Source organism: Pseudorasbora parva, chromosome 10, assembly GCF_024679245.1.
Source record: "Pseudorasbora parva isolate DD20220531a chromosome 10, ASM2467924v1, whole genome shotgun sequence".
Taxonomy (NCBI): Eukaryota; Metazoa; Chordata; class Actinopteri; order Cypriniformes; family Gobionidae; genus Pseudorasbora; species Pseudorasbora parva.
Genome location: NC_090181.1, coordinates 37,264,639 through 37,291,512, shown reverse-complemented (window position 1 = coordinate 37,291,512; position 26,874 = coordinate 37,264,639). Strand labels below are relative to the sequence as shown.

General features: G+C 38.9%; 1 protein-coding gene and 1 pseudogene across 1 annotated transcript in view; one reads left to right on the top strand and one right to left on the bottom strand.

Moving 5' to 3' along the window:
- The window catches only part of LOC137090744 (uncharacterized), a 139,362-nt gene that overhangs the window by 32,556 nt on the left and 79,932 nt on the right, over positions 1 to 26,874 (bottom strand). The window lies entirely within an intron of this gene.
- On the top strand, positions 16,669 to 16,781 carry LOC137091708 (5S ribosomal RNA; annotated as a pseudogene).

The following is a 26,874-nucleotide window of genomic DNA, read 5'->3' as shown; positions in this document are numbered from 1 at the left end:
TTATCATATAAAGTGATCTCTTCAGAAGAAATGTTTGATTGCCTAGACTTTCAAAAGACAGACAAAAAAAAAATTATATAAAAAATATCTAATTGACAGTATATGCAGCGTTTTCCCCCCGTTGTATTGAAAATAGCATTGAATATCGATGTGACATGTTTTGACTCCAACCCTCAAAGAATCGGAATCGAGAATCGAAAAGAACCGGAATCGAAAGTAAGAATCGGAATTGGAATCAGAATCGTTCAATTTAAAACGATGCCCAACCCTAATGGTGACCCCTTCCGGACTGATGACGTACCCCGTGGTAGATGTCCGATGGAACTCACCCTTCTCCGCCTTGGCATGAATCTGTTACTGAATGAGTCGCTGGAGTACAGCCAACGTGCTGAATGTGTTCCTCATAGGTGTCTGAATAAACCAAAATATTGCCAATATATACAATAACAGACCGATTGAGCATGTCTCTAAATACATCATTGATGAAAGATTGGAAGATGGAGGGACTGTTGACCAGGCTGAAGGGCATCACGAGGTACTCATAGTGCCCTGTAATCATGGAGAAGGCGGTCTTCCACTCATCCTCTTCTTGTATGTGAATGAGGTTGTATGCACAGCATAGATCTAGTTTAGTGTATTACTTTGCCGTTCGGAGCTGTTCCAGGGCTGCAGGGACCAAAGGTAAGGGTATCAGAACTTGACCGTTATCTCGTTCAGGCCTCGATAATCAATGCAAGGCTGGAGGCCGCCATCCTTCTTCTGGATAAAAAAGAATCCAGCGGACGCAGGGGATGTTGAGGGCAGAATGAAGCCTTTGGCTAACTCCTCTTCTATGTACTTGGTCATGGCCTCAGATTCAGGTTGAGAGAGAGGAAATATGGGAGGGGTAGAACCAGGGAGCAGATCGATGGTGCAATTGCAGGCCCTGTGCGGAGGTAGTTGGGATGCTTTGGCCTTGCTAAAGGCTACAGAGAGGTATACTCGATTGGGAGGTTGGGGACAGAAATACTCTCCTCCGTGGCAGTTTTAACCGTGGAGTTCGTCCTTGTGACAATATGATGCTAATGTTTTTTTATATATATTTAGAGATGGTACAATTTTTGTAAGTTTATTTCTAATATACTATCGGAAAAGAGAATATATTTGAAATACAATAAAGTATACATTTTTTCACCAGGGTGGGGTCTGAATACTTAGGAGCATGTGATATTTCAGTTTTTCATTTTTAATCATTCTGCAAAAATGTCAACAATTCTGTATATATATATATATATATTAGGCATGTGCCGATATCAGTTTTTCATGTTGCGATTAATTGCTGACGTTTTATCAGGATATACGATATTATCACGATATTGAAATAAGTTGCAAAAAAAAGTGTTGCCATAGCATAACAGCTTTAAGAACTATTTTAGTATAACTGAATGTTTAAATACAATAATGCACCAAAAATATATACAGCTCTGGAAAAAAATTAAGAGAAATCAATGTTAAGTGGTCTCTTGATTTTTTTACAGAGCTGTAAAAGTACAATTTCAAATAGATTAAAGTGCAAAAGAATTAGGCTATAAAGAACAACAGGTAACAAATTACAATAAGGTCTCATTATTTAATGCATTAACTAAGACTGAGCAATAGATACATTTGGTACAGAAACTATAATGTTTTTGGTAATGTTAGTTAAGAAATACTGATTATTGTTAGTTTTATCTTAGGTCCATTAAAAATGTTATTTTGATCTTGATTTTAATGTTATTAAACAGTAACTAAGAAATTAACATTACTTAGAATAATTAATTCTTTATAAGTATTTTTGATTGTCAGTTTGGTAATAATGAATTAACATAAATTATGTTAATTAATGAAGTCGTATGTCTCAAAGTTTGACTGAACAATAACAAATAATTAGAACAGTTCTAATTATTAGGGCATGTTGTAGTCCAGATTAAAACATAAAAATGTTTAAGCTTGAAAATAAATAGGCTATTAAGTCTTTAAGTATTAAGTATTTGGTGCTGTGATGAACATTGAGATTACAAAAAACGAATGGCTGTTTTAAAAACTCCTTCATTAGCACGCTTTTGTTTGCGGGGTTTCCGGGGTAACCGCTGCATTCTGCAGTTCATCAGCGCCCTCTGCTGTCACTGAGCGGCACTTCAGCAGCGCGTCTCCTTCACCGGTTCAGACATGTGCAAACGCAAGTTGGGCTTGTTTACATCTGAGCGCGTCCATTTGAGGCAGAACAGCGGTGTTGAGCATTTATACGGTTGATGGGCAAAGTATTCTTGAGTGCATTATAATTTTTTTTATTAATTGTTAATAAATTATTATATACGATATTTTAAAGTGCCCACGATAACAATATCGTGCATATTCATTATCGTGATAAATCGCATTATCGAAAATCGGCACATGTCTAATATATATATATATATATATATATATATATATATATATATATATATATACAGTCTTGTTCAAAATAATAGCAGTACAATGTGACTAACCAGAATAATCAAGGTTTTTCGTATATTTTTTTATTGCTACGTGGCAAACAAGTTACCAGTAGGTTCAGTAGATTCTCAGAAAACAAACAAGACCCAGCATTCATGATATGCACGCTCTTAAGGCTGTGCAATTGGGCAATTAGTTGAATTAGTTGAAAGGGGTGTGTTCAAAAAAATAGCAGTGTGGCATTCAATCACTGAGGTCATCAATTTTGTGAAGAAACAGGTGCGAATCAGGTGGCCCCTATTTAAGGATGAAGCCAACACTTGTTGAACATGCATTTGAAAGCTGAGGAAAATGGGTCGTTCAAGACATTGTTCAGAAGAACAGCGTACTTTGATTAAAAAGTTGATTAGAGAGGGGAAAACCTATAAAGAGGTGCAAAAAATGATAGGCTGTTCAGCTAAAATGATCTCCAATGCCTTAAAATGGAGAGCAAAACCAGAGAGACGTGGAAGAAAACGGAAGACAACCATCAAAATGGATAGAAGAATAACCAGAATGGCAAAGGCTCAGCCAATGATCACCTCCAGGATGATCAAAGACAGTCTGGAGTTACCTGTAAGTACTGTGACAGTTAGAAGACGTCTGTGTGAAGCTAATCTATTTTCAAGAATCCCCCGCAAAGTCCCTCTGTTAAAAAAAAGGCATGTGCAGAAGAGGTTACAATTTGCCAAAGAACACATCAACTGGCCTAAAGAGAAATGGAGGAACATTTTGTGGACTGATGAGAGTAAAATTGTTCTTTTTGGGTCCAAGGGCCACAGGCAGTTTGTGAGACGACCCCCAAACTCTGAATTCAAGCCACAGTACACAGTGAAGACAGTGAAGCATGGAGGTGCAAGCATCATGATATGGGCATGTTTCTCCTACTATGGTGTTGGGCCTATTTATCGCATACCAGGGATCATGGATCAGTTTGCATATGTTAAAATACTTGAAGAGGTCATGTTGCCCTATGCTGAAGAGGACATGCCCTTGAAATGGTTGTTTCAACAAGACAATGACCCAAAACACACTAGTAAACTGGCAAAGTCTTGGTTCCAAAACAACAAAATTAATGTTATGGAGTGGCCAGCCCAATCTCCAGACCTTAATCCAATTGAGAACTTGTGGGGTGATATCAAAAATGCTGTTTCTGAAGCAAAACCAAGAAATGTGAATGAATTGTGGAATGTTGTTAAAGAATCATGGAGTGGAATAACAGCTGAGAGGTGCCACAAGTTGGTTGACTCCATGCCACACAGATGTCAAGCAGTTTTAAAAAACTGTGGTCATACAACTAAATATTAGTTTAGTGATTCACAGGATTGCTAAATCCCAGAAAAAAAATGTTTGTACAAAAAGTTTTGAGTTTGTACAGTCAAAGGTAGACACTGCTATTTTTTTGAACACACCCCTTTCAACTAATTGCCCAATTGCACAGCCTTAAGAGCGTGCATATCATGAATGCTGGGTCTTGTTTGTTTTCTGACAATCTACTGAACCTACTGGTAACTTGTTTGCCACGTAGCAATAAAAAATATACTAAAAACCTTGATTATTCTGGTTAGTCACATTGTACTGCTATTATTTTGAACAAGACTGTATATATATATATATATATATATATATATATATATATATATATATATATATATATATATATATATTAGGGCTGTCAAAGTTAATGCGTGAACGCATTTTCTGTTTGATCCATAGCACGTAGTTGGAGAAATTGGGATAAGCCATAGACGTAAAGGATATGCAGCAGCAAACATTAATAGGGAAAGAAAATGGTTATCATTAATATTCTAAACCAAAAATGCAGTTATTGCCTATAAGCTACAATATTTTCTGTTTAACCATAGACACCAGGTCGGAAAAAAAGTCTGTTTACATTGAGCACATTCTCTGCAGTTTGAGCGCGATGCGTGAATACACTGAAGCTCACTCTCGCTCATGTCTGAGGTAAATCATTGACACAGCACCACTTACAGTACATGTTATAATGAACTAAGTGCATTACAATCGGCTAAAACGAATGCACAGGTTACTCTTCTGAACAAGAACGCTCCCGAGTCCGTGTTCTTCACACTGTTCACGTGTATCGAGGCATAGTTCGGCGCGCACACGCAAAATACCGGCAGTTCAATAGAGAGCGCTCCTCTCTTAAAGGGGCCACAATATATTCCTACTCGTGGAATATGGACCTCCTCCGGGTATGGTGTGGTACTGGTGTGCTCAGAGGTCCGCATGACAGCTTTCACATTACCAGTTCTTCATACGAACTGTGCCCTGTTCTGAACAAAACTTTCAGTAATACTACCTTTATTTATATTCTTAAAATGAGAGAAATCCCTGCTTATTCTGAATTTTTAAGCTAGGCTTAAAGGGATCCCCTGGTGTTGAGACTTGTATGGCTTAATATAACATAAATGATGTCTCTTACTGAATTATGTAGTAGAAAACCCATGAAAGATCTACGTTATTTTAAAAATCGATTTTATATTTGGACCATGGGCGGCGCCATTTTGTTTGCGTTCTAGGTTGATGACGTAGAGTGGTTGAACTCCTCAATCAGCTGGCATTACCCGTAGCTATTTTTACCACAACGCAACTCGAAAATTGTTTCAGAGTTAAACAAAACCAATGAATTCCTTTGTAATTATACTTAAAACACACTCAAACATACATGTGCACACAAACTCACCTACACAAGTCACAAACAGATCGGCGGGCGCGCACACGACAGGCTCTGTCTCAATCGAGATGTTGGGCTGCTCAGTCTCCACGACAGGGGCTGAATCTGAAATCGACCCTATACCCTTAAATAGGGCATTATTTGAAGGGACGGACATTTGTAGTGTTGTCCGACACCATAGTGGACATGTTCGAGTGCAGTCATTCAGTCTCACGTTCACCGCAATAACGAGTGTACAGCCGATTTACAAACAGCTGTCCGACTTCACGCACTCAAACATACATGTGCACACAAACTCTCTCTCTCTCACACAGACTCTCACACACACCCCAACAGATCGGCGCGAACACACACACACACACACCCCAACAGATCGGCGCGAACACACACACACACGCACGCACTGCGCGCGCATACATAACCCTCAATCTATTCCCTGTGTTGATATCCTGTTCAACACATCCTGTTCCCTAGATAGACTGTTGATAGTAGATTAACTATAATGCCTAATGTGACCAGCAGAGGGAAATATCTAGGTAGGACAATGGGATAAAGTAACGTGAGGAAGAGAGGCAGGATGTTTTGGTGATGATGCATGCGATTGAGACAGAGCAGTCAGGTGTGTGTGTGCGCGCCCGCCGATCTGTTTGTGACTTGTGTAGGTGAGTTTGTGTGCACATGTATGTTTGAGTGTGTTTTAAGTACAATTACAAAGCAATTCATTTGTTTTGTTTAACTCTGAAACAATTTTCGAGTTGCGTTGTGGTAAAAATAGCTACGGGTAACGCCAGCTGATTGAGGAGTTCAACCACTCTACGTCATCAACCTAGAACGCAAACAAAATGGCGCCGCCCATGGTCCAAATATAAAATCGATTTTTTAAATAACGTAGATCTTTCATGGGTTTTCTACCACATAATTCAGTAAGAGACATCATTTATGTTATATTAAGCCATACAAGTCTCAACACCATGGGATCCCTTTAAGAGACATGAACAAGTTCTTTAATAAACATCTATCGACCTTTGGTACATATCTAGTCCTCATGCTGTTTTACTGATTATTATTTAATAAGTATTATATGGTTTCACTAATAATAAACGTACATTTGCATAAAGCATGCATATTTGTCCATATTCCCATGTTGATTTGGATATTAAAAACTTAATTCAAACTTAATGTAAGATACATTTACAACAAATAAAAATCTGCGATTAAATTTCGATTAATCGCGAGTTAACTCATGATAATCATGCGATTGATCTCGTTAAAAAAAATGTAATCGTTTGACAGCCCTAATATATATATATATATATATATATATATATATATATATATATATATATATATATATATATATATATATATATATATATATATAATTATGAAACTTGGTGATTACATACATAGGACATTACATAGTGTAAAAATAAAAAAAAGTATTTTGTCTCTCTGTGTAAAAAGTATTTAGTCACTACTATGCAATGTTTAATAAATTTACAATGTGAGGACTTTTAAAACATCACTGGTAGAGACCATTGGTGGAAATTGATCTACAATCAATTTAGGCTTGCAATGCTTTTGAGAAATGCAGCCCGTGGTCATTTTTGTTTTATGATGCACTATTTTGCATGACTATGAATAGATTTGTTTGTGCAATAAGGTACTGAGCAGTCATTTGCATAAGGGAGCAGCCTTTTTTTTTCATCAGAATGAACAGCCATAAAATAGCCTTTCCATGTTGTTCCTTGTAGCTTCACATGTAGTATATTAGGAAGTTAATTGTAAATAAATACAACAATAATAACAATTATTCAGTATATGCAGACAATAAGTCACAAGTCTCAAATATCTTTCAAATAACATTAATGGTCAGCAGTAATATTTGAGTTTAACAGTGAGCAGCCAGGTAAATATCTCCTGACTCTCAAAACTGCTCTATTATTTTAACAGAGTTTGATAACTTTCTTTAGAGCCTTAGTGTTTGTGCTTGATTGATCTTCTCAGCGCAAACACTTTAACCACTTTGTTGATGATACAGGTGTGATGGGGAGACTCAGGGTTAAATTATTGTATGGATGATCAATCATTGTCATGGGAACCAATGTTTTGCTCATAACACAAGTTAGCAAACATCTACTTCAGACCAATGAGGAATATTCCCAATTTCTCTTAATAGTATAGGGAATTTCCATTGCTGTATGAAGTGCTTTCAATGACAAATTTCTTGCATTTTAGAAATACTTAATTTCTGATGTTAACAAAGAACTCTGTGTAAACAATCAAATTAATCTATCTAGTTTTTCATTTAATTTACCATTACTTCAATAACCCAATAACCCAATAACCCAATGAACCATTTTGTCCAGAATTAATGACAGCTATAATTTTAGAAACCACCTCTGTCAATTCCATTCCAAAATGGAATAAATTAATTGTTTCCCTCAAAATTCTACAAACAATACTCCATAAAGACAATGTGAAAAAGTTTGTTTTAGTGGTAATTTCGTTAATGATGACAAAAAATATTTGTCAATGCCCATTTTATCTGTGACTAAAACGAGACGTTGACAAGCTAAACTAATATCTGATGATAAAAACTATGACGAAAGTATGCCGTTTCTTTGTTAACGAGGCGAGACGGGACTAGAATGATATTTGAGGAATATCGGACATTAAAAATACATTATCACTTCCTATGCTGTCTTTCAAAAATGAGCGTATACGTCTCAGGCATTTGCAGCGGTAGCTGACATCACAGGTACAGGCAGTCTAGTTGTGGCAGTTGAATCTCACTCAAGATGCCCAAAACTAATTATTAAAGAGAGGAGTAGAAGTGAAATTTGTAATTACTTTGCTTATAAAACATATGAAGAACCATCAAACCTAGACAAGAAGCATCTGTCACTATTCTGACTTTAAGACTTCTTAAGAGATCGACAGGTCAGTGAATCATTCAAACCATCTAATTTAGACATTTATTTTCTTTTTACACTGATCAACGCACATGCATAGCCTAACATAAGATCGAATATCACAAAATCTCCAGCGTTCGGTTCAACCAATGACATTTAGATCTCATAATATTTGGACACGCACTATTGCACTTTACATTCGCATTAGACACAACCGACTGTGTTTATGTGAATACTCACTAAAGACGGACATTTTTTACACAGTTCTGTGTATTTGTCTGTTTAAGGAAACTTAATTTGTAATTGGCAAGCTCTAAGTTACAGGCGTTTGTGTGTGTCGTTGTTATGTACTCATATCTCCTGTAACTGTTATTACGAAATACTATAAAATTGCTTGCATGTTCAAATGATTTCCGTTTTGAAATGTTGAATCGGATTATGCAGATTGCTTTAGTGTAGGTGCGATGTCTTTTGAAACCAGAAGCAATTTGCTAATTTTAAGATATTTTTGCTGAATTTTTTTTTTCTCACAAGAAAGTTTTCAAATTACTTATTTGATGTGATAAGCTCTGCTGATTAATTTACTAATAAACATTTGTGGTAATTTCCCACTTTATAAACTCAAAACTTGCATAATTGTACTCAATAGTGTCTGTGAATAGAAAAAAGAAAAAATATGATTCCTGCTTGTCTCTGTGTGAATAAATGTTGCAAACCGCAGTTTATTTACGACACACACACACAAACACAGAGAATTGCACGTGACAATCGTGTTGTTCCATCTCATATGAGGATATGACACGCATGTCTGTCATCTCTGGGGGCACTCTGAGAGACACTTCATCAGCATTTAACCATTTAATTTGAGAAAAACTAGCATCATATAATAATCATAAACACACAAAAACTCAAGGGTATTCACGGCAACCCATCAAAATAAAAGTCTGGTTTGTCTTGACAAATATATTACTGTTAGAGTCAGTGCTGTGTTAAGCCTTTGCAGGGCCCTGGGCTAAGCTTTTGCGGGGCCCTTGCCACCCCCCAGATCCAAAAATGTATTAAAAGTGCAATCAAACAAAAACCATATAAAAACAAACACATTATCTTGATGTGAATTATATAGGCTATCACTCCAGGGCGCATCTAGAAAATTATTAATGGGATGGCAAGGGGGTGGCATGAGAACTAGGAGGGGTGGCAACACTGAAGCAAGCATCCTTGCATGGTTCTTGTGGACTTAAGTAATGGTATATAAAGATTAAAGACTGTTGTGTGATAGATTTTTCCTGAAGCTGGACTGCATGGAAACTTAAAGTGATTACAAGTTCATATCAATATTAATTTACGAAGCATGATAAACAATACCGATTATTGTCAGCATTACAATACACCCTTTAAATGTCATGTTTAAACGCACTAGGCCTTCATTTAAAACTGTGATATCGCTCTCACAGACATTGTCCTGGACCGTTCCCACCTGGTGGAATGACCTGACGATCTCAATTCATGCTGCCGAGTCTGTAGCCATTTTTAAAAAAGCATCTTAAGACACATATTTTCCAATTGCACCTGACCAATAAAGAATAGCACTTAACTATCCGTTAAATTTTGTTTGTTTGTCCCAAAAAAAATAATAATAATTGTGTACTGTGCTTAATTAACAGAGACTTCTTAGAGCTCTTACAGGTTGTTGGCCTTGTTTGTTTCGTTGCTTCTATTGCTCTCCCCTTTTTTGTAAGTCGCTTTGGATAAAAGCATCTGCTAAATGATTAAATGTAAATGTAAAAAAAAAAAAAAAAAACATTTTATTCAATTAATCACTTTATATTTACTTTTTATTTATTATATATTATGTTATTGTTTGTATATTGTTGTGAGCATTAAAAAAAAATTAAAACCGACAGAAAAATCATGCTTCAGGTTACGTCAAGCGTGAAATCAACCCTTGCATGCCGGAAGCGATATAGTCTACAGTTTAAAAAATGTAAAATATTGTTATTTGTCTTACAAACACTTTTTACTTCAGAAGACATTGATTTATCCATTGGGACCGTATGGATTACTGTAGTTATTGCTCTATGTGCTGTTTGATGCCTTAACTCTTAGAAACCCAAATGAGTTTTAATTAGCAGAGATTATTCATTTTTCTGTGTTCATCTGAAGAAATAAATTCTTATACATCTCGGATGGCATGAGAGTGTAACAGTTACAGAATACTAGCTAGAGACGTGGGATTCCTTCTTAAGATTCATCTGTAGCAAGGAAGAAAAAAAAAATAATAATATATATATATATATATATATATATATATATATATATATATATATATATATATATATATATATATATGTATATATTTTTTTTTTAAAATAAGGTTTCTGAGTGATATCAGATTGTATTTGTGTTTTTATTGTACTTACCCTGTAATTACATGAAACAAGAGGAGAACAAGAGCCACTTTAATTTAAAGCCCGCAAATTCATACTTACCATGTATAATTACCCCTTAATTTAAAAAATACTTACCGTATAATTACCCCTTAATTAAAAAATACTTAGAGTTTAAATAATTTGTTAACTATATTCCTGATAGTTACCCCTGTATTCCTCCAATATTACATATTGTTCTCATGTACCTACACGTACTTACTTTATAGTTACACTATAATTACAGAAAGTTATGCTGTAAATTCACTTTAATTATGCAGTACTTTCTGGGCCGTAATCTAAAGCGTTACAGAGAACACTTTTAAATACCTTCAAATTTTAGGTGTTAATCTGGCACTTGGGGCTAATTTAAGTAATAATCTGGCAACTCTATTTAATTGAAGCAAACTTTCCAATTTTCACTGACGTTGCAAGATGGAAAGCCGCTCTAAGGTTACTGAAACCCTACAATACACCAGGTAGTCCAGATGAAGGCCAAAAGGATGACCCTTTCAGATATTGCAAAAGAAGTTGGTCATTCCAAATCTGTAATTTCTAGAATATTGAGACTTTACAAAGACACAAATTCATTCAAGTAACCCAAAAGGTACGCAAGACCAATGCATGAGAGGACAGGACAATGCTGAGACTTTCAATGGGGAATCAGTATAACACTGCAGCTGGAATTACACGCCAGTTCAGAGCTGAACACAGTAAGGATCTGTTTTGCCATATAGTGTCTCGTCATTTAAGAGAATTCAGACTGAAAGCTCCCTCTGCAGTGACCAAGCCTCTTATCAGCAGAAAGAATCAAAAGGCTAGACTAACCTTTGCTGAGGAGCATGTTGTGTGAACAGAGGAGAACTGGTCCAAAGTTCATTTTAGTGATAAAGCAAGTTTAATTTATTTGGGTCTGATGGGAAACATTATGTTTGGCATCAAACTGGGAAAAGATTGAACCCAAAGTGCCCAAAGAAGTCAGTGAAAGGTGGAGGAGGAAGTGGTATGGTTTTAGGAATGTTTCTGCAGCAGGGGTTGGCCCTATTATACAGCTACATGGCAGGACCTCAGAACCTGTTTATCCTAACCTCCTTCGGCAACATGTGGTTCCTTCACTGCGAACATCTTCCAATCAGCCTGCAATTTTTATGCAAGACAATGCACCCTATTACACTGTAAAATGGGTAAAGCAGTACCTTGAACGTGAGAACATTTAAATAATGAAAGGGCCAGCCCAGAGTCTGATCTAAACCCTATATAAAATCTATGTAAAATAATTTGCGACAAAAAAAGGTTAAAAAGCGACATTTTTTTTGTTGTTGTTGTTGTTCTGCATTGGTGGAGACAAAATAAAGTTTTTTGTTGAAGTACTTTGGTATTTTGTAAAACATGCTAGCAGAAAAATGATATACCCACAGCTAATCTTCCTTTTAAAATTTCAACCAATGAATTTCAACAATATTTCTGAAAAAATCTAATGTTTCTAAATTGTTCTCTAATTTTGATCTCCACTATATATATATATATATATATATATATATATATATATATATATATATATATATATTATTATTATTATTATGCAATTATGCAATCAATACTTAGTCGGGAATCCTTTTGCAGAAATGACTGCTTCAATGCTGCGTGGCATGGAGGCAATCAGCCTGTGGCACTGCTGAGGTGTTATGGAGGCCCAGGATGCTTCGATAGCGGCCTTCAGCTCATCCAGAGTGTTGGGTCTTGCGTCTCTCAACTTTCTCTTCACAATATCCCACAAATTCTCTATGGGGTTCAGGGCAGGAGAGTTGGCAGGCCAACTGAGCACAGTAATATAATGGTCAGTAAACCATTTACCAGTAGTTTTGGCACTGTAAGCAGGTGCCAGGTCGTGCTGAAAAACAAAATCTTCATCTCCATAAAGCTTTTCAGCAGATGGAAGCATGAAGTGCTCAAAAATCTCCTGATAGCTCTTAAGATAGCTCTAGACCCTGCCCTTAATAAAACACAGTGGACCAACACCAGCAGCTGACATGGCACCCCAGACCAACACTCACTGTGGGTACTTGACACTGGACTTCAGGCATTTTGGCATTTCCTTCTCCCCAGTCTTCCTCCAGACTCTGGCACCTTGATTTCCGAATGACATGCAAAATTTGCTTTCATCCGAAAAAAGTACTTCGGACCACTGAGCAACAGTCCAGTGCTGCTTCTCTGTAGCCCAAAAGTGGCTTGACCTGGGGAATGTGGCAACTGTAGCCCATTTCCTGCACACGCCTGTGCATGGTGGCTCTGGATGTTTCTACTCCAGACTCAGTTCACTGCTTCCGCAGGTCCCCCAAGGTCTGGAATCGGTCCTTCTCCACAATCTTCCTCAGGGTCTGGTCACCTCTTCTCGTTGTGCAGCGTTTTTGCTACACTTTTTCCTTCCCACATACTTCCCACTGAGGTTCCTTGATACAGAACTCTGGGAACAGCCTATTCGTTCAGAAATTTCTTTCTGTGTCTTACCCTCTCACTTGAGGGTGTCAATGAAGGCCGTCAGGTCAGCAGTCTTACCCATGATTGCGGTTTTGAGTAATGAACCAGGCTGGGAGTTTTTAAAAGCCTCAGGAATCTTTTGCAGGTGTTTAGAGTTAATTAGCTGATTCAGATGATTAGGTTAATAGGTCGTTTAGAGAACCTTTTCATTATATGCTAACTTTTTGAGATAGGAATTTTGGGTTTTCATAAGCTGTATGCCAAAATCATCAGTATTGAAACAATAAAAGACCTGAAATATTTCAGTTGGTGTGCAATGAATCTAAAATATATTAAAGTTTTATTTTTATCATTACATTATGGAAAATAATCCTGCAAACGGGTTATGTGTGAAACAGGTGATATATTCTTGATCAAACTATTTGTGTTGCCGAGTCCTGATCTAAGCAGTTCATAGGAGTCATTTGTTGGACTACTACACAATAATAGAAAGATGTGTTTTCTTGCTATTATCTCATCACTATTCATTATCTATTATCTCATAATGTAAATCGGTAGAGGAAACAATATATATTTTATACCTTAATTTGGGATACACTGCTGGGGTGGCAGACGGGGTGCCAATGGTCTTTATTAGGGTGGCAGTTGCCACCCCGCTAGATTAGCCCCTGCCACTATCATATTTTCTTACATTTTCGTTCGACATGTTGAGTTGACGATGTTCTGGGTGTCCGCTGTGACTCGATTCATGTGTGTGACAACGATGCTCAACATACGCATAATTACCTTGATCCAAAAAAAAATGAAATGCAAAAGAGAATTGTCTCAGGGGCACCCTGGTGTTCAGGGCCCTGGGCTGCAGCCCATGTTGCCCATTAGGTAAGCGTGGCCCTAGTTACAGTAGAATTTAGATACATATCAGTGTAATAATATTAATGCTAACACAAGTTTGTTCGATATTTGATACTTGATTCTTGAACTATAATACCATTTTTATCTATCCTTCATGGATTCTAGCTTAGAAACTAGCAGACAGCACAGCATATTGTCACGGTTTAGTGGAAGATGAGGAGGAGTAGGAAGAGGAGGAACACAGGAGATGAGGGCTCAACACAGACTTTACTTCAAACATCAACATTAATGGCAACAACAACAAACCTACAGACAATAACCGACCAAGGACAGTACCGAATGGGGAGTATAAATATACAAGGTAGATGAGAGAACTAGTTAGACACAGGTGGAGAAGATAACCTAATCAGACAAATAAGCACAGGCGACGACAGGACAGAACAAAATTGTTACATTACGTCCCCCTCAAAAAGGCGCGTCCTGGCGCCGTGAAGAAGAAGATTATATGTAAAAAGGGGCGGAGGCTTCGGCGGAGGGCGTGAAGCTGGTGATAGGCAGAGTTCTGGAGTCAGCGGAAACCAATGCCATGGTGGGAGGATCCAGGGCGGAGTCCTGACCACCAGGGTGGATGGAACCCTTGGACCGATCGGCAGAGGCAGAACCATGGTGAGAGGAGGAACCGGCAAAACAGAGTGGCCGACAGACCAGGATGACATCGTTGGCCTGGAAGCCTGGCGCTGAGCTGCTGGCTCAAGTGACTAAGGTGGTGACGTGGATCCGGATGGCCAGAACGACGATGAGGCGAGCGAGGCCGACGGGGAGGCTGGAGGAAGGGAGGAGCTTGCTGACGCCGGAGGGGTGCAGGGTGAGGGCGCAGCCCGAATCCCGGAAGTCCAAGGCTAAGGCTGAGCGTCGACCGCCGGAGGCCGACCTGGAGTGACGAGGGAGCCCAGCGGAGTTTCTGGGCAGACGGGCCACGGAGGCGATGAAGGAGCAGTGAGGCGATGGTGATGGGCTGATAGGTCGAGATGGAGAGATGGGCCTGGAGGCCTGAGGTGTAGCCGGGGCCTCAACCGCAAACTGGGCTGGTGGCAGGAAAGCCAGAGGCACAGATGAGCCGCACGGAATGAGCGATGGTGGTAGAGCCGAGGAGCTGGCTGACCCCAGTGGTGCTGACGGAACCAGGGGCCTGGCCACAGCCAGCGATGGAGACGGGATGGGGAAGGACGAGGATACAGGCAGAAGATTACCAGACGGGACTGGTGACAAAGATGATGATGATGATGATGATGATGATGATGATGATGATGATGATGATGATGATAGGGTGGGAAGGATCCGCAGACCACATATCTATCAGATCTCTGTCCGTTCCTGGCTCTGAGTTGGACTGACTCGGCTGCGTCAACTTCGGGCCTTCGTGTCCTCCAGCTCCCAACTATCCTCCGTGGGCACTTCGGAAGCGCTGTCTGCAGGTGAGAGACCGTTGCTCCGGATCATCCCGGCTAGGTAGTCCAGATATGGCTGGCTCTCTGGGCAGAGAAGGAGTTTTTGCAGGGGTGAGTCCATCTTTGTTATTCACTTGGAGAGTTGGTTATTGTTTGTGGTTTGTTGTTGTTGCTGTTAATGTTGATGTTTGAAGTAAAGTCTGTGTTGAACCCTCATCTCCTGTGTTGCCCTCTTCCTACTCCTCCTCATCTTCAACCAACCCTGACAGAATAACCGACCGAGAGAATAAACCAACCAACCGACAGAATAAACGAGCACAGGTGACGACAGGACAGAACATAATTGTGACACATATAGGCTATCTAAGCTGGGCATACACTGTGCGAGTTCTATGCGATTTCAGCAAGGTTACCTACTCACACTGTACGAGTAGATCGCATGAGATGTAAAGCCAAAGTTCATGATTGATGTGCTCACACTGTGCGGTCCGACCGTCAAGCGCGTCTTGACTGCTCACACTGTACGGGTGAAAAATGCACAATAAAACCCCCGTGGCGAAGATAGACCATGGTGTATTATAGAGAGATAGCCTATCAAATGCATCAGCTATTGATATCAATAGGATTTAGAATTTATGTATAAAAATATTATTATTATTATTAGAGTAGGCCTACTTTTATTATTAAATTGATATTACATTAATTCGCCCCCCTCCCCCCAACAATTTCATAATGCATAATCGACACACTGCATAATAAAATAAAAGATAGACTACTCCTCACTATTTAAAAACATTTAGCCCGATTAAAAAAGGAATTATAGGTCTATAATTATATTATTATAATGTCAAAACACTGCAATTATGTCCGTCTCAATGAAATGTAAGAGCAGATTTATCTAAAAACAACTTGTTTAACACAAAATGGGCCTACTTCTCTTCTATTTTTTTCTCACAATATGGACCAAAATAGAAATATTATGAAAATAAATTCAGGCAGTAGGCTACGTTATCAGCATGTTGAATTACATGTATCTCTCGTTGTCTGAGAATATGTGCCGAAAGCTTGTCAGATTTTACTTTCACTTTCTGTAGTGAATAATTCACTAGGTTTGAGACTGCGTTTGCGCATTGCGTATTATCCGCTGACTCGCATTCATGAATTAAAATGTGAAAAGGACAATGGGAAACATGACATTGTGTCAAGATGGACAACGGTTCCCACTTTCAGTCATAATAAGATTAAGTAGGCCTAGGCTAAATATGAATTAATATTTTTTTTAAATAAAATAAAATGTGAAAGTAAAACAAGTAAATTAATGATCAACTAGCTAAATCAATAAGAGGCACTGGATATATACCAGCAGCCATATCACCCTATAGCCCAAGGTTTCCCACTGAAGCTAAGCAGGGCTGAGCCTGGTCAGTACCTGGATGGGAGACCATCTGGGAAAACCAGGTAGCTGCTGGTAGAGGTGTTAGTGAGGCCAGCAGGGGGTGCTCACCCTGTGGTCTGTGTGGGTCCTAACACCCCAGTATAGTTATGGGGACACTATACTGACCATAGACCGTAAAAAAATATGGACGACTCGACATCATCCGTTTCCGCTTGCCATATTTGAAGCTTTCAGGCGGCCTTGCACGGCGCGGACATCTTGGGACCGAGTCTGCGCAGTAGCGATTTCGGGACCGGAGTTGCGCAGTAGAGCGCAGGAAGTAGAGCAGGAAGTACAGTCACGATATCAAAAGCCCGTCCACACTCTCGCAGATGCAGAACAATTAATTATGTTGGTGTGAAATAAACAGTTATGGAAATGTAGAAATTAAAGCTAAAGCTCTAATCTGCTCCCAAAAATTTCGAAAAAAGTCCGTTAGTGCCTCAGTGACAACTTCACTCAGAGAAGCCGTCAGTCTCAGCTGTCAATCATGACGTCACACCCCCCGTTTTTATAGCATCAAATAACTAACTCAAACTAAACTTATTTTAAAAACGAACACCTGAAATGAAATCATCGTGATGATAACTGCCTTCAGTGACATAAACTAACTTTGGGGGAACATTTTTGAAGTGTAATTTTATTATTTAGTTTGCCTCGCGTCCATTAGAAAACACAGAGGGGCGGCTATACTGGGACCGGTCACCGGGGGGCGATCGAGGCGCGAAAGCTTCAGTAAATGAGAGGTAGACTGCAGGCTTGATACTGACAAAGAGCACCGTCTTTCGGATGAGACGTTAAACCGAGGTCCTGACTCTCTGTGGTCATTAAAAATCCCAGGATGTCTTTCGGAAATAGAGTAGGGGTGTAACCCCGGCATCCTGGCCAAATCTGCCCATCGGCCTCTGTCCATCATGGCCTCCTAATAATCCCCATATCCTGATTGGCTTCATCACTCGGTCTCCTCTCCACCAATCAGCTGGTGTGTGGAGAGTGTTCTGGCGCAATATGGCTGCCGTCGCATCATCCAGGTGGATGCTGCACATTGGTGGTGGTTGAGGAGATTCCCCCCTTCTATGTAAAGCGATTTGAGTGCCTTGAAAAGCGCTATATAAATCGAACGCATTATTATTATTATTATTATTATACAACACAAACTGGATGCACAACAGTTTACTTAATTTCTGCTATTTGATAGCTGCCTACATAATTAAAGATCTCCCTCTTTTCGTTTTCTTCCTTAATGCTTTTAAAAATTAAATGGTTAAACTGCTTTCGCGCAGTGCGGGGAAATAGGGCAATCAGTTCGTGGCTTTGCTTCAGCTGTGCGATAACCACACGAGGGGTGAGTAGAATTTCTGACATGCCAGAAATTCATCCGACCATCCGATTCCCAATCGTGAGAGGTTTGTCGCCTCTCATTTCCCCCTGTACACTGCACGAACACCTCTCGACAAACAATGCACGATAAACCTGAAAATCTTCCCGACCCAAAAAAAAGAGTCGCACGAGTCAGAATTCGGCTCGAAATCGGATGAAAATCGCACAGTGTATGCCCAGCTTAAGGAAAAGGCATATGTAGCATTGCACAAGTGCTACTACTAAGAGTGTAATGTTAATACAGCCTTGTTACCTAGATTTAAATTTATCATAAGCTTAATTGAATTGGTCTAAATAGAGAGAAAAACATGTCATGACCATTTTTGTCTAAAGACTACATATATAAAAATTCATAAATAAATGTTGGTAATAGCAGTTTGACTAAAAGTAATGACTAAAACTTGCAATGCAATGCAAATGCAATGACTTTTTGTCAACTAAAACTAGACTAAAACTATGAAAGACAAAATGACTAAGATGTGACTAAGACCAATAAGCATTTTTGTCTAAAGATGAAGACTAAGACTAAATAAAAAAATGGCTGCCAAAATGAACACTGGTTTAATAAAAAAAAAGGGGGTAAAATGTCTAAGTATTCACAGCCTTTGCTCAATACTTTGTTGAAGCACCTTTGCCACCAATTACAGCGTTGCTGGGGTTTGTTGGTGGCCATTATGTTGTGCCCCTCTTCCCCAACAGGGGGAATTCGGGAAAAGTTTGATTTTCCAGCTCGCTCTGTTAGTGCTGAAGGAGATGCTGAAGCTATTCGGACGGTAACTGTATCTTGTGGGGTTGGAAGGTATTGCCATTATTTAAGTTACAGGGACTGGTCAGTTATTTTATTGCTGTCCGTCTCCCACCACCCATGTAAAAATCCCCGGCTGAGTTAGCTACTGCTTTTGACAAACGCAAGGTCGTGTGGTGATGTAATAGCTGTCCGAATCCACATCTCTGAGTTTTCAAGAATATATCATTTCAAAATTCACTGTTTATAATAATTTTTGACCACTGCAGAGCACCATACGGTTGCTTTGCTGTTATATGGATGCATTTCTAGACTTGTAAAATGCTGGCAAGTATTTACAAGAGCAATATATTTCATCACCACTCAAACAATTTAAAATAAAAGCACTTAAACATTTGAATTTGTCTTTTATTTATAGCAGCATTTATTATAATACCAAGCTTATGACATTTTATTTACAGCATACAATCATGTTATGGACCACGTGAGCAGCGCGTTCCCGATCACAAAACTCTCCCCTTCACCGTGGCGTGAATAAATCACAATCCGAATGCATGAGTTTTAGGTTTTATCCTATGATTTTATCACTGAGGTGGCATGCACAAGTGCACATTTATTTTGTCGGATTTGTGTGAAACAGGCAAAGGACATGACATGTCACGACCATACGTTAGCGATTGGTTATGGCAGATCCAGAGAGGCTCAGGGCAGATCCAATAGTTTGAAACTTCAACAGAGTACCCGCCTTCGTGAAAATAAACCCGTGTCAATAGAGAGTGGCCAGACTCTATGTATAAATTAAATGTAAAAGAGTCTGGTAAGACCAGACTACTGTAGTTGGGCTGTTCTTTTCATATTTGCTCACTTTGGTTACTGCTGGGAGCCACCATATTTCAACGGCTGGAGAGAGAGATGGAAATCAAGATGTTTCAGTTGGAGTTCAAGTTGAAGTTCTTTTTTGTCAATTACACCTGTGTGGATAGACTTGAGAAGTTTTTTTAAGGTGAGCACTTTTTTTAAATCATGCTTTAATGTCTTTAATCCTTTGTTGTGGTACTGTACATCAATAATTAAAACTGATCCCACTGTGTGAAATCATGGCCTGAAAACCTGGCCTCCTGTAACATGTCAGAGCAGGTGCTCTGTGTGTTTTATGCCCTGTGTGGGCTCCCTCAAAACACAGTATGCGAGCACGGATTAGGAGAGAAAACAGATGCAAAGTGCCAATAGGTGGCATATTACATCATTTTGGCATATTACATAATAGATGCACAGCCTTTAAAGTTAATCACAGTAATTGACAGTCATTTTGTACATGCTACAGCTTTGCAGCTTTAAATGTTCAAGAGCAAAATACTGCCCATGGCTAGGAACATTAAAAAAATAAATCTGAACAATGGATTTGACTAAATCTGATATACAGTGACTCAAAAAGTAATTAGACAATTAAAACTAGAATTTCACAGATTTCCATCTTACGGTTAAACCATGGCATGAACACAGCATAAGCTTGTTGTTTTGGTTAAGGAGGAACTGTAAAAGATGGCTGCTGGTTGTCTGTGGTGCTCAATAACAATCTTCTACAACTCTGTATAGCCTCATGGAACGTGCTGATGAAGGTGACAAAAACGGTGATGTTGACATGCAGGGAAGATTTTATTTGATTCTATTATTACATTCAGAATTAATGCAATGGACAAACATTGTATGGTCCTGAGACTTCCACAGAAGATATATGTTTTTAAAAAAAATATATTTAGACCAATATTTCTATTATTGATTGCTTTCAGGATGTGAAGAGTTTCAACAAGAATTTAAAAAGGTGTTCATGAAAACATTCCCTACCCAACATTTAACCAAATTATGTTTTATTAACCTAGTTCGGGGGGGAACACATCAAATAAGCTACTCAAGTGCTACTTAATAGCACGAAGGCAGCCCTGGTGAAAAAAAAAAGTATACTTTATTGTATTTCAAATATATTCTCTTTTCCGATAGTATATTAGAAATATACTTACAAAAAATGTACCATTTCTAAATATATAAAAAATATATTAGCATCATATTTCACAATACAACTTTTAACACACTTTAAAATAATTGTATTTTAGTATATTTTTTTAAAATATATTTTAGAAAAATATACTTTAAATGAAAGTTCAGTGTACTTTTGTAAAGTGTACTTATTTGAACATTACTTTATACTTATATTTCTTATACATTTTAAATTTATGCTCAAAATTGTTAACAATGCACTAAAAGCATATTTTAAAAATACATAATTAATATCATTAAGCTGTATAAAAAGTTAAATACTGTTTAAGGTTATTTATTCATGCTTAACTGTTCAAGCTTAAGCATGAATAAATAAGTGATAATAGATTATTATTATATAAATAAATTATTATTATATGCACTAAAAGCCCATTTTTAAATATATACAGTGTATGCTATAAGCCCTACTTTAGTTGTGATTTAAGTGTAAATATGTTTAATAAGTTTAAACTGGCAAAGAAGATTCGTATTACAATCGTACACACACATCTATATTAAACCAACAGCACACTTAAAATACAACGCAAGAAAATATGAGTTAAATAGTGGTTTCTTATCGGAATTAAAATGTCTCTTCATTGGTCTGTGACCAATCAGATTGTGTTGCTCAATGCCTGCAGCCAATGCACCTGACCTTATCTCATATATTCTGTTAACAGATTGCGTTCTTCACGAGTGTTTGCTGTCAACTATCCCAGATTATGTGTAAGCGGTCATCAGATGCAAGTGTAATGAGCAGCTCACCAGAAAATTGAATATAATGTGTAATTTATATTTATGTATAGAGATGGTCAGTGGAATTAGTTCAATTATATGTTTTCCAACATCTTCCAGTGTTCATTTAATGAAAAACAAAGTTAATTTTGTTTAGCTTTGCTGAAACCATGTGAAACCATTTATAAAAATCGTTGGGCTTGTTTAATGAAATGTCTCTTCATTAGTTATGTGTGTTAGATTTGATTTATTTTATTGTAATGTCCTTGAAAACAAATGCATTCAACATTGGGAAAGTAAATCAGTAAGTAATTCATTAAAATATAATGTAGCATATTTAAAATACTGTATTGTGTAACATTATGTAATTCAAAGTATATTGTACAATGTATAGCTAAGTAATAACACATTGTATTGTTATTGACTACAAAGTGTATATTTTTAGATATTTGAATGAGTCAAGGTAAATAAAATATATATTATCTTCATAGTATATTGCTTGTGTGTTCTGAATGTACTCGTAATTCATTTGTAATTTATTAAAACACAAATAAAGTATGCTATAACACAAAGTGTACTTATAATACAAATAAAGTGTACTATAACACGAATAAAGTATACTTATAATACAAATAAAATATACTTAACACAAATAAAATCTACATATAATACAAATAAAGCACATTTAATATCACTAAGCATGTAATTAGTCACTATACTTAAAGTGTACTAAGTATACTTAAAGTTGTTCCAATTTAGCACACAAAAGTACACTAAATACACTTAAAGTTGTGGTTTAACACAATTTAATTACAACTTAAATATACTTAGTACAAAATTAGTTGTGTCAAAATAGCACACTTCAAGTATACTGAAAATGAGTCTGGCCGCAAGTATACTTAGTATACTTTTTTTTCACTAGGGAAGCCATATATATTCACAGTCAAACTCACCTACAGATTCTCTGCAGTCTTCAGAACAGGTTTTGCCTAACAGCCACCATGTCGAAGATTGAACTCTTCCATGTCCAACAAAAAATATCCAATATCCAATTTCCAGGATTTTTCATCAAATCCAGCCATTCCCAAAGAGGGCCATTACACCACCAGGTGCCATCACTGAGTCTCCAGCTCCAGTCCACAGTCGGAAGCCAATCCAATGGGCCCCAGATTCCACTGCTGCTAGACCACCACCTTCTTCACTTTCTGCTCAGCATCACTCAGTGGGTTGTTCTAGCACTGTTCCCTGTTTGGAATTACCGGCTGCAAAAAGCGATCATCTTTCCCTTTAGCATGAGGCTGCCTCCGCTAGCAGGGCAGGTACATCCTGTTGTTACCAACCCAAATTCTCTCCGTCGTTCATAGCCCACAATGAGGCTGCCTCCGCTAGAATCGCAGGCCCATCCTTACCCTCTGGCTACCACTAAACCTTTTCCCCAGCCGTGGCTTACAGCAGACCCTAGCATGAGGATGCCTCTGCTAGCGGCACAGACCCAGTCTTCTCATTTTCCACCTCAGCTTTCTCTCTCCTTTCCAGTCATTTCCCAAGCTTTAGGGACATTTGCAAGTGCAAGACCATCTCCCTTTTCTACATCGACCCTGGATGGTCTCCCCCAAAACATGCTTCCTCAGGCAAAATCACCATTTTCTCTGTTTAAAGCAACCCAGATGCCCATACCTCCAAAACACCATCCCTTCGGAACCGCCCCCTGTCACCAGCAACATCCGAATGCAGATTCTATTAGAAATTCAGACAGCTGGTTCAGAAGTGGACCCCAACCTACCCAATTCAGAAGTAATCTTTAAATAAACCACTACCCAATGAGTCTCTCAATTCAATTATCCAATTATTTTACCTCAGAAGAAAGGCTATTTAAGCGGAATATTTCCACAAATTAATTTTCGGCTCTGTTTGCTTAAACAAACTCACAGACACCACTGCTTATTAAAGGCATCCAAAAGACCAATTACCGCTTGTTGTAACACAAAAATTCTGGAAGGGTAGGTTAAAAATTAAATTATTAATTGTACGGATTTTAAAACATTTTCATGTCTCACAAGAAATTGGATGTTGTCACAGCAAATTTGTAGACATTTGTAAGTGTGTGTGTGTGATGTGACCCCCCCATATTTATTTATAAAAGGTGGTGGGAGGGGGGTACATTGTTTTAATGATGTTGATATATGTGTATTTAAAACTCTGTAATTAATAATTTGCACAACTAAGATTTCCGGGTCCCAGCCGACCGTGTCTGTCCGATTGCCTCCCTGCTTCACGGACGTTTCAGTGCCCAGCGAACCTTCTTGTGACTTTGCTGTTATCAGCCTCTGTGACTTTCTGATCATTAAACCTGGTGTTTTGAGAGAATACACCTTTTTATCTTATTCACAATTGAATCCTCTGTTCTTTCTCCTAGTGCACATGACAGAACGATCTGACCAATCATGGATCCAGCGAAGATGGTTGAACTAAAAGGATATCTGACTGCCAACAGTCAACGTATGGAACGGCAGGAGGAGCATGTCACCGTCACCGCCAACGCACGGGCTGTGCAGGCACTCGTGAAGCAGATGTCCGAGCTCACGACTCAGATAAAACAGCTGACATCGCCCACTGCACCCAGCCCACCATCTGTTCCCCACAATCCAGTCGCCGTCATCAACCCACACGAGCCATGCATCCCAACACTGGAGAGGTACGCGGGTGAGCCCGAGTTATGCAGACCTTTTTTGACTCGATGCTTGCTCCTCTTCTCACTACAGAAAAGCAACGGTCCTAACACTGAGCCTTGCGGTATTCCATACTGAACTTGTGATCGGTGTGACATCTCTTCATTTACTGCTACAAACTGATAAAGGTCAGATAAGTATGATTTAAACCATGCCAACGCAGTTCCATTAATGTCAACATCATTTTTGATTCTATTCAAAAGAATATTGTAATCGATAGTATCGAATGCAGTGCTAAGACCGAGAAACACTAATAGAGAGATACAACCACGATAAGATAAAAAGAGTAAATCATTTGTAACTCTAATTAGAGCAGTCTCAGTACTATGATATGGTCTAAATCATGACTGGAAATCCTCACATATACCATTTCTTTCTAAAAAAAAAAAAAAAGGAACATAATTGTGAGGACACAGCCTTTTCTAGTATTTTTGATAGAAAGGGTAGATTTGAGATTGGCCTGTAATTGAAAAATTCTTTAGGATCAAGTCGTGTTTTTTTAATAAGTGGTTTAATTATAGCCAACTTAAAAGTTTTCGGTACATATCCTAATGTCAAGGATGAATTAATAATATTAAGCAGAGGATCTATGACCTCTGAAAGTATCTCTTTTAATAGCCTAGTTGGTATAGGGTCAAGCAAACATGTTGTTGATTTTGATGATTTAACAAGTTTAGCTAATTCTTCTCCTCCTATAGCAGTGAATGAGTGTAATTTTTCCTCAGTGATACTACAATGCTCTGTCTGTGTTGCAAGGAAGAAACAGGATCCAATAATGCACAGAGAGTTAGTTTATTGAGGGAGGGCTATGCCTCTTGTCTTGTGTCTGCTCATACGTCTGTGTCTAGGTCTGTGTTACAGGAGGAGGTGGTGAATTTTTCTAACGTGCCCAAGGAGTACCTCAACCTGAAGGAAGTGTTCAGTAAGTCCAGGGCTGCTTCTCTTCCTCCTCACCGTCCCTATGACTGTGCAATAGATCTTATGCCAGGTACGTCTCCACCTAAGGAAAAGTTATACTCACTTTCTATTCCAGAAAGGGAGGCCATGGAGAAATACATTTCTGATTCGCTAGCCTCCAAGTTCATCCGCCCCTCTTCTGCTCTGGCGTTGGCGGGGTTCTTTTTTGTGGGTAAGAAGGATGGGTCCCTGCGACCTTGCGTTGATTACCAAGGGCTGAACAACATCACAGTAAAGAATACCTATCCTTTGACGTTGATGTCTTCAGCCTTTGAGAGGTTGCAGGGAGCATCAATATTCACAAAATTGGATTTACTTAATGCTTATCATTTGGTCTGCATAAGAGAGGGGGATGAGTGGAAGGCTGCTTTTAATACCCCTAGGGGGCACTTTGAATATTTTGTCATGCCCTTCGGGCTTGGGAGTCCAACTCCCCAGCAGTCTTCCAAACACTAGTCAATGACATGCTGGGAGAGATGGTAGATCAGTTCATTTATGTCTACCTGGATGACATTTTGATGTTTTCTTTGTCTCTCCAGGAACATGTCCAGCACGTTCGACTAGTGCTCCAGAGGTTGCTAGCGAACGGGCTTTTTGTCCAGGAAATGCGCTTTCCATGCACAGTCTGTTCCGTTCCTAGAGCACATTGTCTCGTCCAAGGGAATTCGCATGGATCCCGACAAAGTTAAGGCTGTGATAGATTGGTCAACCCCAGATTCCCGCAAGGCCCTGCAGAGGTTTCTGGGGTTCGACAATTTTTATCTACGTTCCATTCGTAACTTCAGCCAACTAGCTGCGCCTCTGACAGCGTTGAACTCCCCCAAAGTGACGTTCAGGTGGTCTGGTGCAGCCGAAACTGCATTTTCCAACCTCAAGAGCCACTTGTTTCGGCTCTCATTCTCATCGCCCCTCATCGATCCATCATGTCAGTTTGTGGTGGAAGTGGACGCTTCAGAGGTGGGGGTAGGAGCAGTTCTTTCCCAGCGCTCTTCCTCGGATGACAAGATGCATCCTTGCACGTTTTTTTCATACCAGCCAAATGTAATTACGACATTGGTAAAAGGGAACTGTTGGCAGTTAAGCTCACATTGGAGGAATGGCGTCATTGGTTAGAGGGAGCGAGGGTTCCTTTTATCGTTTGGATCGACCATAAGAATCTGGAATATATTAGATCTGCCAAAAGACTCAACTCTCTTTTTTTGGATGTTTTGAATTTTCTCTATCGTACCGCCTGGGTTCAAAAAACATCAAACCCGATGCTTTATCCCGCATTTTTGACCGCTCCGAACGCCCGTCTACTCCCGAGTGCATTTTTCCGGAGAGACTTATCGTCTCGGCACTCACATGGAGGTCGAATCGAAGGTCAAATTGGCCTTAGAAGGGGTAACGCCTCCGCCCGGTGGCCTACTGAATCTTTTATTTGTGCCTGAGGTTTGCAGGTTGAGTTTGAGGTAGTCGATGCATCCCCATTTTTCTTCGGAATGACTACAATAGGTGAGGAAAACGAGGACTCCGATTCCCGAATGACACCAGCATCTAGTAACTCCTG